General features: G+C 49.1%; 1 pseudogene; it reads left to right on the forward strand.

Moving 5' to 3' along the window:
* The first annotated feature begins 1,188 nt into the window (after window positions 1-1,188).
* LOC102871395 lies at window positions 1,189-1,951 on the forward strand (annotated as a pseudogene).
* Window positions 1,952-8,236: the final 6,285 nt, after the last annotated feature.

Below are 8,236 nucleotides of genomic sequence, written 5' to 3' on the forward strand. Positions count from 1 at the left end.
AAGTGCTGCTTGCGGGCTCTGCAATCTCTTTAATGACACGTTTTTCTGTGGCTCTGGGTCCGCTCGTTTGCGTGGTTGGCTTGTTTCTGTACAGTCATTCCGTCTGGAGCCATTCCCTGACCATTTCAACGCTTCGTGACACTGACATTTTCTGAAATGACAGGCCAGTTGTTGAACAGAATGTCCCTCAATTTGAGTCTGCCTGAAGGTTTCCTCATTATCTGCGGCATGTCATTCATTTTCGGCAGAAAGGCTGCGTGAGCGAGGCTGTGTTCTCAGTGCTTCAGAGGAGGCGCCTGAGGTCAGCTTGTCCCTCGATCCTGTTAATAACTGCGCGGTCAGTACATTCCAGCCGGGGGATGTAATGTCATTTCTCTAGCCCTTTCCCTGCAGAGGGGTGTTGAGGGGTGTTCCCGGGTGTGGCAATGAAAGCAGCGCTGCAATGAATGACAAGAAGCGCACTGATGTTAGGATAATGAGAGCGTGTGCAGTGGAGGAAACACGAGGGGGAATAGTGGAGGAGAGAGAACAGTGCATCTGTGGTATGCAGAGGACACAGCCTTGCTTGCATGGAGTGAAGAAGACTTGATGTATTTACAGGAAAAGGTCAAACACTCCATCCCTCAGTTTAGGTTATATTTCTACATCCAGGAAACAAAAATTCTCACTAGACCAATAGGCAACATGAGACATGGGGAGAAGCTTGAAGTTGTCAGTGATTTCACTTTTCTTGAATCCACAACCGTTATCTGTAGGAGCAGAAGTCAAGAAGTCAGAAGATGTGTTTTATGGATGAAATCTGGATCTCACTAAAGTTTAAAGAAAAAAGATGTCAGTTTAAGGGAGCTCTAGTGGCGTAGTGGCAAGAAGCTGCACTGCAATCCCAAATGCCAGCCGTTCGAATCCACCTTAGAAGCTCTGCTGGAGAAGGAGGGGTAATCTCCTATGCCAGTTGGATTTGATGGTGCACAACAAGAAAATGAACAAAACAAAACAAAACAAAACAAAACGGCCATTCCGTGCCACCCACACAAAGGTCCATATGCGTTGTCCTGGTTCCCATCATAACTTAAAGGGGAAACTTCCACAATGTCCCGAGCCCTTGATGTCCTGCAGATGAAGGAAGAGGATGGCCTCAAATTCCTTGCAGCAGGAACGCATTTGGGCGGCACCAACCTTGACTTCTGAATGGAACAGTACATCTACAAAAGGAAAAGTGATGGTATCTACATCATAAACCTGAAGAGGACCTGGGAGAAGCTGCTCTGAGCTGCTTGCACCATTGTTGCCATTGAAAATCCAGCTGATGTCAGTGTCATATCCTCCAGAAATGCTGGCCAGAGACCTGTGCTGAAGTTTGCCGCTGCTACTAGGGTTACTCCTAGTACCAGACACTTCACTCCTGGAACCTTCACTAACCAGATCCAGGCAGCCTTCCGGGAGCCTCGTCTTCTGGTGGTCACTGATCCCAGGGCTGACCACCAGCCTCTGACAGAAGCATCTTATGTTAACCTGCCCACCATTGCCCTGTGTAACACAGATTCTCCTCTGCGCTATGTAGACACTGCTATCCCGTGCAACGACAAGGGAGCTCACTCGGTGGGTGTGATGTGGTGGGTGCTGGCCCGGGAAATCCTGCACATGCGGGGCACAGTCTCCTAGGAGCACCCGTGGGAGGTCACGCTTGATGTGTACTTCTGCAGAGAGCCAGGCTGCTGCCGAAAAGGCTGTGCCCAAGGAGGAGTGTCGGAGAATGGACAATCCTGCTCCTGAATTCACTGCTGCTCAGCCGGAGGTTGCAGACTGGTCCGAAGGCGTCCAGGTGCCCCCTGTGCTGATTCAGCAGGTCCCTACTGAAGACTGGAGCGCCCAGCCTGCAGCTGGAGACTGGACAACAGCCCCCACTGCTCAGGCCACTGAGAGGTTAGGAACAACCACCGAGTGGTCTTAAACTGTCTTTTAAAAAAAAGTGGAAATAAGTTGGATGGAAAAGAAACAATATGTTTTGTGAAAAAAACCCAAACAAAAAGAGCAAAGATGTCCGTTTAAAGACTAAGGAGCACCTCACCCAAGCTATGATATTTTTAAGTTGCTTCGAGTAAGTATATCTGAAAGTTGGAGGATGAATAAGGGAGACCAAAGAAGAATCGAAGCCTTTGAACTGTGGTGTTGGTGAGAAGGACTGAGTTGAGCCCGCCTGAACATTTCCTCGTTATGTGCATCAGGTTATTAATTGTCAGCAGGAAGACTGTGTGAGCGAGGCTGGGTTCTTCTCGATGCTTCACTGGAGGCGCCTGAGGTCAGATTGTCCCTTGTTCCTCTTAACAATTGCACCAGCTACCAGCTGGTGAGGAGAGTGAGTATCCGTGGGTCCAAAAGAATCACCAAATCTCTCCTGAAGGAAGTGCAACTAGAGGGCTCCATAGAGACGAGGATGGTGAGATCTCATCTCACTTACACGGGGCATACTTTCAGGAGAAGCCAGTCCTTGTGAAGAGACATCATTCTGAGGAAGGTAGAGAGAGGGTCCGTGGAAGAGAAAAGGACCCTTAGCAAAGCCTGAAAGGACTGAAGCCAGGACCACCACAGTGGGCTTGAGCGTGACAGAGATTGTGAGGTGGGTGGGAGAGGGCAAGGCTTAGATATGCTTACAGGGCTGTAGTTGACTTGACAGAACCTAAACAACAACAACAACGACAAAGGGGAGTGTTTTAACCAAAGCAGACTTTTATGGCACATGGTCGAAGGATGATTGGCTGTGCTGAGGAGAGACGTCACTTTGGCTTTGGCTGCAGTGGACAGATGCAGTGGAAGGAACCAAGGACATGTTGGAGGTCATCGAAATGGGTTTCAAATGGATCTGTAATTGCCGTCATCTATGCCTCTCCTGGATCGCGTTGCCCCAGTCTTTTCTTTTTATCTGAGCAGGAAACGAACAAGCAGCTCTGGTATCATAATCCACAGTGCGTGGCACTGCTGACCAGAAGGCCGGCGATCTGTAGGCTCCGAGGGACGAACAGTCTGCTCTTATGAAATGCAAAGCTTTGGAGACACATTGGAGGGTCACTGTGAGTTCTAACCATGGCAGGGAGTTTGGATAAACCACCGGTGTCTGCTCTAGGCTGGCAGTTGGCTGCAACACTTTGAATGTGTGTTGTTCTCCAGGGTCACGTCAATGTTTGCTGCTCTCCAAGCATCCTTCCAAAATCCTCTCTGAAGCTTTCAGGAGTCTGAAGTGAGGGTCTAGGCTATCAGCAGGGCCCAAGCCACAGCACCTTCAATTGCCTCATACGCATGTGAAAGCTGGATGATGAAGAAAGAAGACCATAGAGGAGCTGATGCCTTTGAGTTATGGTTTTGGTCAAGAATATTAAGTCCAGAGTGCCACTTGGACCTTCTCTGCAAGCGGTCACTTGGCATCCCTCTAAGATCATGCAATAAAGGCCTTTACGCTTCCTGGGGGGAAAAGTAAGAAGAATATTAAGTATAGCACAAATTGGCAAAAAAAAAAAGACAAACAAATCTGTTTTAGAAGGGGTGTAAGATGGTAAGACTTCACCTCACATGGTTTGGAGGTGCTGTGAGGAGGGACGAGTCTCTGGAGAAGGACCTCATCCTTTGTGGAGAGTCAGTGAACAAGAGGAAGACCTCGGTATGGGTTAACTCAGTGATGCAACAACTGATCAGTGAGAACAGGACCAAAGGGCTTCATTTAATCACCCATAAAGTCAGTGTGAGTCAGAACTGATCCGATGACACCTACCAGCGCCACACTGGTGGACAAGTAGATGTGAAGAAGCTAGAGGAACTCTGCTTTGGATAGCACAAGATTGAGAAGCTTGGTGATATTCACGTGGAGATGAGGAGTGGACAGTGGGGTGGATGAATGAAGGTCAGGGGAAAGACAGGGCAGAAGAATTGCCTTTAGGAGTCGAGTGACCACTGTGTGTGGCATGTGGGTGGAGCTGTTTGCTTGGATGGTTCAGCGGAGTTACAGGAAGGTCTCCTTGGATCAGACTCAGGTGGGTTGGAGGCTGATGTGACCCGTGCTGGTGATCTCGGCCTGTCTGCTTCACTGGAATCACGGGAAGAAGAGAAGAGGGTTCAGGGGTGGCTGGAGGTAAGGACAAGGTGGTGGTTGTTGTTGTTATGTGCCATCGAGTCGCTTGCGACTCATAGCGACCCTATGTACAACAGCACTAAACTCTGCTCTGTCCTTTGCCAATTGCACCATCTCCGATACACTCATCCCGATTACCCCAGTCACTGAATCAATCCACCTCATAGGGGGCCTTCCCCTTCTGTGCTGTCCCTCCACCCTCCCAACCAAGGACCAGTCCCTCCTTGCAACATGTCCAAAATATGTTAGACGGAGCCTTAGAATCCTTGCCTCCAAGGAGCAGCCCGGTTTGACCCTTTCCAGGATGAATCTGTTTGTTTTCCTAGCAGTCCATGGTACCCTCAATACTCTTCTCCAGCACCACAGCTCAGAGGCATCAATTCTCCTTCTATCCTCCTTAGTCATTGTCCAACTCTCTGATGCATAACAAGTGATTGCTAAGACCCTGGCCTGTATCAGACGCACCTTAATCTCCAAAGAGACACCATTGCTCTTCAGTACTTTGGAGAAGTCCCTAAAAGCAGACTTTCCCATGGCAATACGTCTTTTAATTTCCTGGCTACTGGTGCAGAGAGTGTTGACTGTGGAGCCAAGCAAACTGAAGCTGTGAACAATCTCAATCTCTTCACCATCCATCCTGATGCTGCCAATTGGCCCAGTGGTGAGAATCTTTGTCTTCTTGACATTGAGCCTCAATCCATATTGTAGGCTGCAGTCCTTGACCCTCTGCAGCAAGCGCTTCAGGTCCTCCTCAGTTTCAGCAAGCAGGTTTGTGTCATCTGCATAACACAGATTGTTGATAGATCTTCCACCAATCTTGATCCCACATTTCTCCTCATAGAGTCCAACCTCCCGGATAATCTGCTCTGTATACAGGTTGAAAAGGTATGGAGATAGAACACATCCTTGGTGTACACACTTCCCAATTTTGAACCATGCAGTGTTTTCTTGCTCTGTTCTGATGACTGCCTCTTGGTCCCAGTAGAGGTTTCTCATTAGCACGATCAAGTGTTCTGGGATTCCCATTCTTCTCAGAGTCAGCCACGGTTTATTATGATCTACACAGTCAAGTACCTTTGCATAGTCAATGAAACACAGATAGACATTCCTCTGATATTCCCTGCTTTTAGCTAAGATCCATCTAACATTAGCTACAACATCCCTAGTACCAAGACCCCTTTTAAACCCAGTCTGGACTTCTGGCAATTCTCTGCTGATGTACTGTTCCAGTCGTTTTTGGATAATCTTCGGTAGAATCTTGCTTGCATGTGAAATCAATGAGATTATTCTGTCATTTCCACACTCAGCTGGGTCACCCTTCTTTGTGATGGGAACAAATATAGATCTCTTCCAGTCAGTTGGCCAGGTGGTTGTTCTCCAGATTTCTTGGCACAACTTGGTGAGTCCAGGGCAGCATCTGTTAGTTGAAATATGTCAATTGGTATACCATCTATTCCTGGGGCCTTATTTTTTACTATTTCCTTCAAAGCAGCTTGAACTTCTTCCTTCATCACTGTAGGCTCTTGCTCATATGTTGTTTCATAACAATCTTGATAAGCTTGATGATGGGGCCTTGGGAAATTTTCTGTGGACTTGGTTCAGGGATGATAGAAGGTAAGGACAGTTTGTCTGGAAAAAATCCATCGAGAGCCTCCTTCTCAAGAGCAGGTAAAGGAGGTAAATGGGTGTGGGGTTAAGTGGTGCTCACTGGGATGGTTTCTGTGCCCGTGGCCCCACCCTGCTGGGCGAGCCTCCTCCAGTCACCCCTAATGGCTCCTGCCCAGAGAAACCTGCCCAGGACAAACCTGCCCAGGACAGAGGTGAGTCTGCATTCTTGGATTTCAGTGAAGCGCCTCATTAAAGCTGACGTGTTCTTCTGGAATGATGCCTCGTGATTCAACCCCCCTGACTAAAAATAACAATGCTGCAGGACCTTACCCAGCACTGGGCCAGCTAATTAGCTCCTTGGTGCCCTTTGTGATTGGATTTCTGCTGCACTTCCCTCAGTGAAGAAATCCAGAGGTTCTGGGAACTTGTTTGTGGAGCGCCCGGATCTCTGAGTCGGTCTGAACTCTGAATGCTAACTTGCTAGGGTTCCTTGTGACCACAGAGCAGTCCCTGTCTGGGTGATTGGATAGCTGACATCCTGGCCGTGCGAAAATGGGCTTCGAAATTCAGGGTGCAGAGAATGTGGGGGCTGGAGGTGTGACCTGGACAGAGAAGGGTAGGACTTGCTTAGTGTTGAGTGGGGTCAGGTGACATCTGGCGACGCCCCTTGGGTGTTGGGTGTGTGGACCTGCTGTGTCTTAATGTAACCCCTCCCTGGGCACCTCGGAGCTCTGTCACAGTTCAGGAGGGATTCGTGCTGCAGATGCAAAGGCAGCTCCTCTTGGGAGGTTCAAATCCCTGAGGAGCAATCTCCTCCTGTGTGATTTACAGCTTTGGAAACCTGACAGCGAGTCAGCCATGAGTCAGTTGTGACTCGACAGCAATGAATCTTTCTGTCACGGCCCTCCTTCATCCAAGCTACCATTCTCCAAGGAATTTCATGTCAGAGGTCACAGGAGCGTGGCCCGCACAGTCTGATTTGTCCTTACTCACTATCCCAAACCGCAAAACCTCAAACCTGCTGCCAGTGAGTGGAAACTGACTCATCGCTGACCCCAGTGTGTTTGCGGGAGGCTGCAAACCTCACAAAAGGGGATCCTCTCCTTTCTCTTGAGAAGCTGCAGGTGGATTTGAACCTTTGGGTTTGCCCTGCAACTATGTATGGATGAGGTCACCAGAGCTCCCTTGCTGTCTCGAGTGAGCACGTATTTTCTTTCTTTTAAAAACTTTTTAAAAAATTATTAATTTTTTCTTTATTATTATTAATTTTAATGAAAATGTACAGATTTTGGATTTCCATTCATTCATTGTTGCACTTTTCTCCCTTCAGCCCCTCCTCCCAGTTTGCTCTTCTCTTTGAAAAGTAAAATTCCTTCGTTGTTTTACAATCCCTCCCCCCAAGTCTCCACCGTGCAGCCTTTGTTTAGGACTCCTGTCAATAGTAACGCCTAGAGCACATATTCACTGTATCAAAGATCCCACTGCAGGTCCGGGTGCAGCTGTCTCTCCCAACCCCAGCAACATCAAGGGCTCTTTGCTGGTTGACAGTCCTGACAGGCACGGTGTGTCTGGTAAGCACAGCCTGACCTGGGCTTACTTGCCCTCTGGAGTGAGATGTAATGGACTCCACATGGAGCTGCTGACTACAGGTTAGCATGTAGGCACAGGCCAGCCCCTGTTACTGTGGTTGCTGCGTCCTGAGCTCGGCACTGGCCTGGGAAAGCTGCTCCCTCACCGCATGGCCACCTTGCTCTGGACCAGCTGAGCTAGATGGGGCCTCCTCAGTGTCAGGGATGAAAAGTGCCAGGTGCAGGCCCACCTGCTCTCTGGAGGGACAGTAGGCAGAGGGCACTGACGGTCAGGCCTGACCTTCACCTGGAGCACTGAGCCCCACGCTGCCATTCCATGTCTGTCCCTGTCACTCAGGTCACAGGGCAGGAGTTCTGGAGGAGATACTGCTGCTCCCAGGAGAAGTTATGACCAGGAGGAGAAGAGGATACGGAGGAAGTAGGTGACCCTACCTGGAGCAAGAACATTGTCAGAGGACCTTCAAAGGACCTTCTTCCCCTTGAAGAGGTATGACACTTCTAATTGTCTGAGCACTGGGAGGATTCCTCAGTTCAGGGAGTCTGCTTCCGTGTCCTGTTTAAGAGCCAAGCTGGAGGCCCTGGGTTTTGGCTGCCTCACCTACCAGCCTGTGGGGCGAGATATGCTCTGGTCAGGGCAGTCCTGGGTGGTACAGACGGCAAAAGGTCAGTGGCTAACGGAAAGGTTGGATGTTCTTGTCTACCCAGAGGTGCCTCAGAGGAAAGACCTGGTGACCAACTGCTGGACGCTCCACCACCGAGCACCCCAGGGACACAGCTCAACTCGGACACAAAGGGTCATTGTGAGTTGAAGGCAAACTCATGGCAACTGCCTTTTTAATTTAAAAAAAAATTGTTTGAGTGAAGGTTAAAGAGGCAAGTTAATTTTTCATTCCATTTTCCTCACGTATTTTGTTCTATA

The sequence above is a fragment of the Elephantulus edwardii genome, unplaced genomic scaffold, assembly GCF_000299155.1.
Source record: "Elephantulus edwardii isolate Elephantulus edwardi_28Jun2011 unplaced genomic scaffold, EleEdw1.0 scaffold00127, whole genome shotgun sequence".
Classification (NCBI taxonomy): Eukaryota; Metazoa; Chordata; class Mammalia; order Macroscelidea; family Macroscelididae; genus Elephantulus; species Elephantulus edwardii.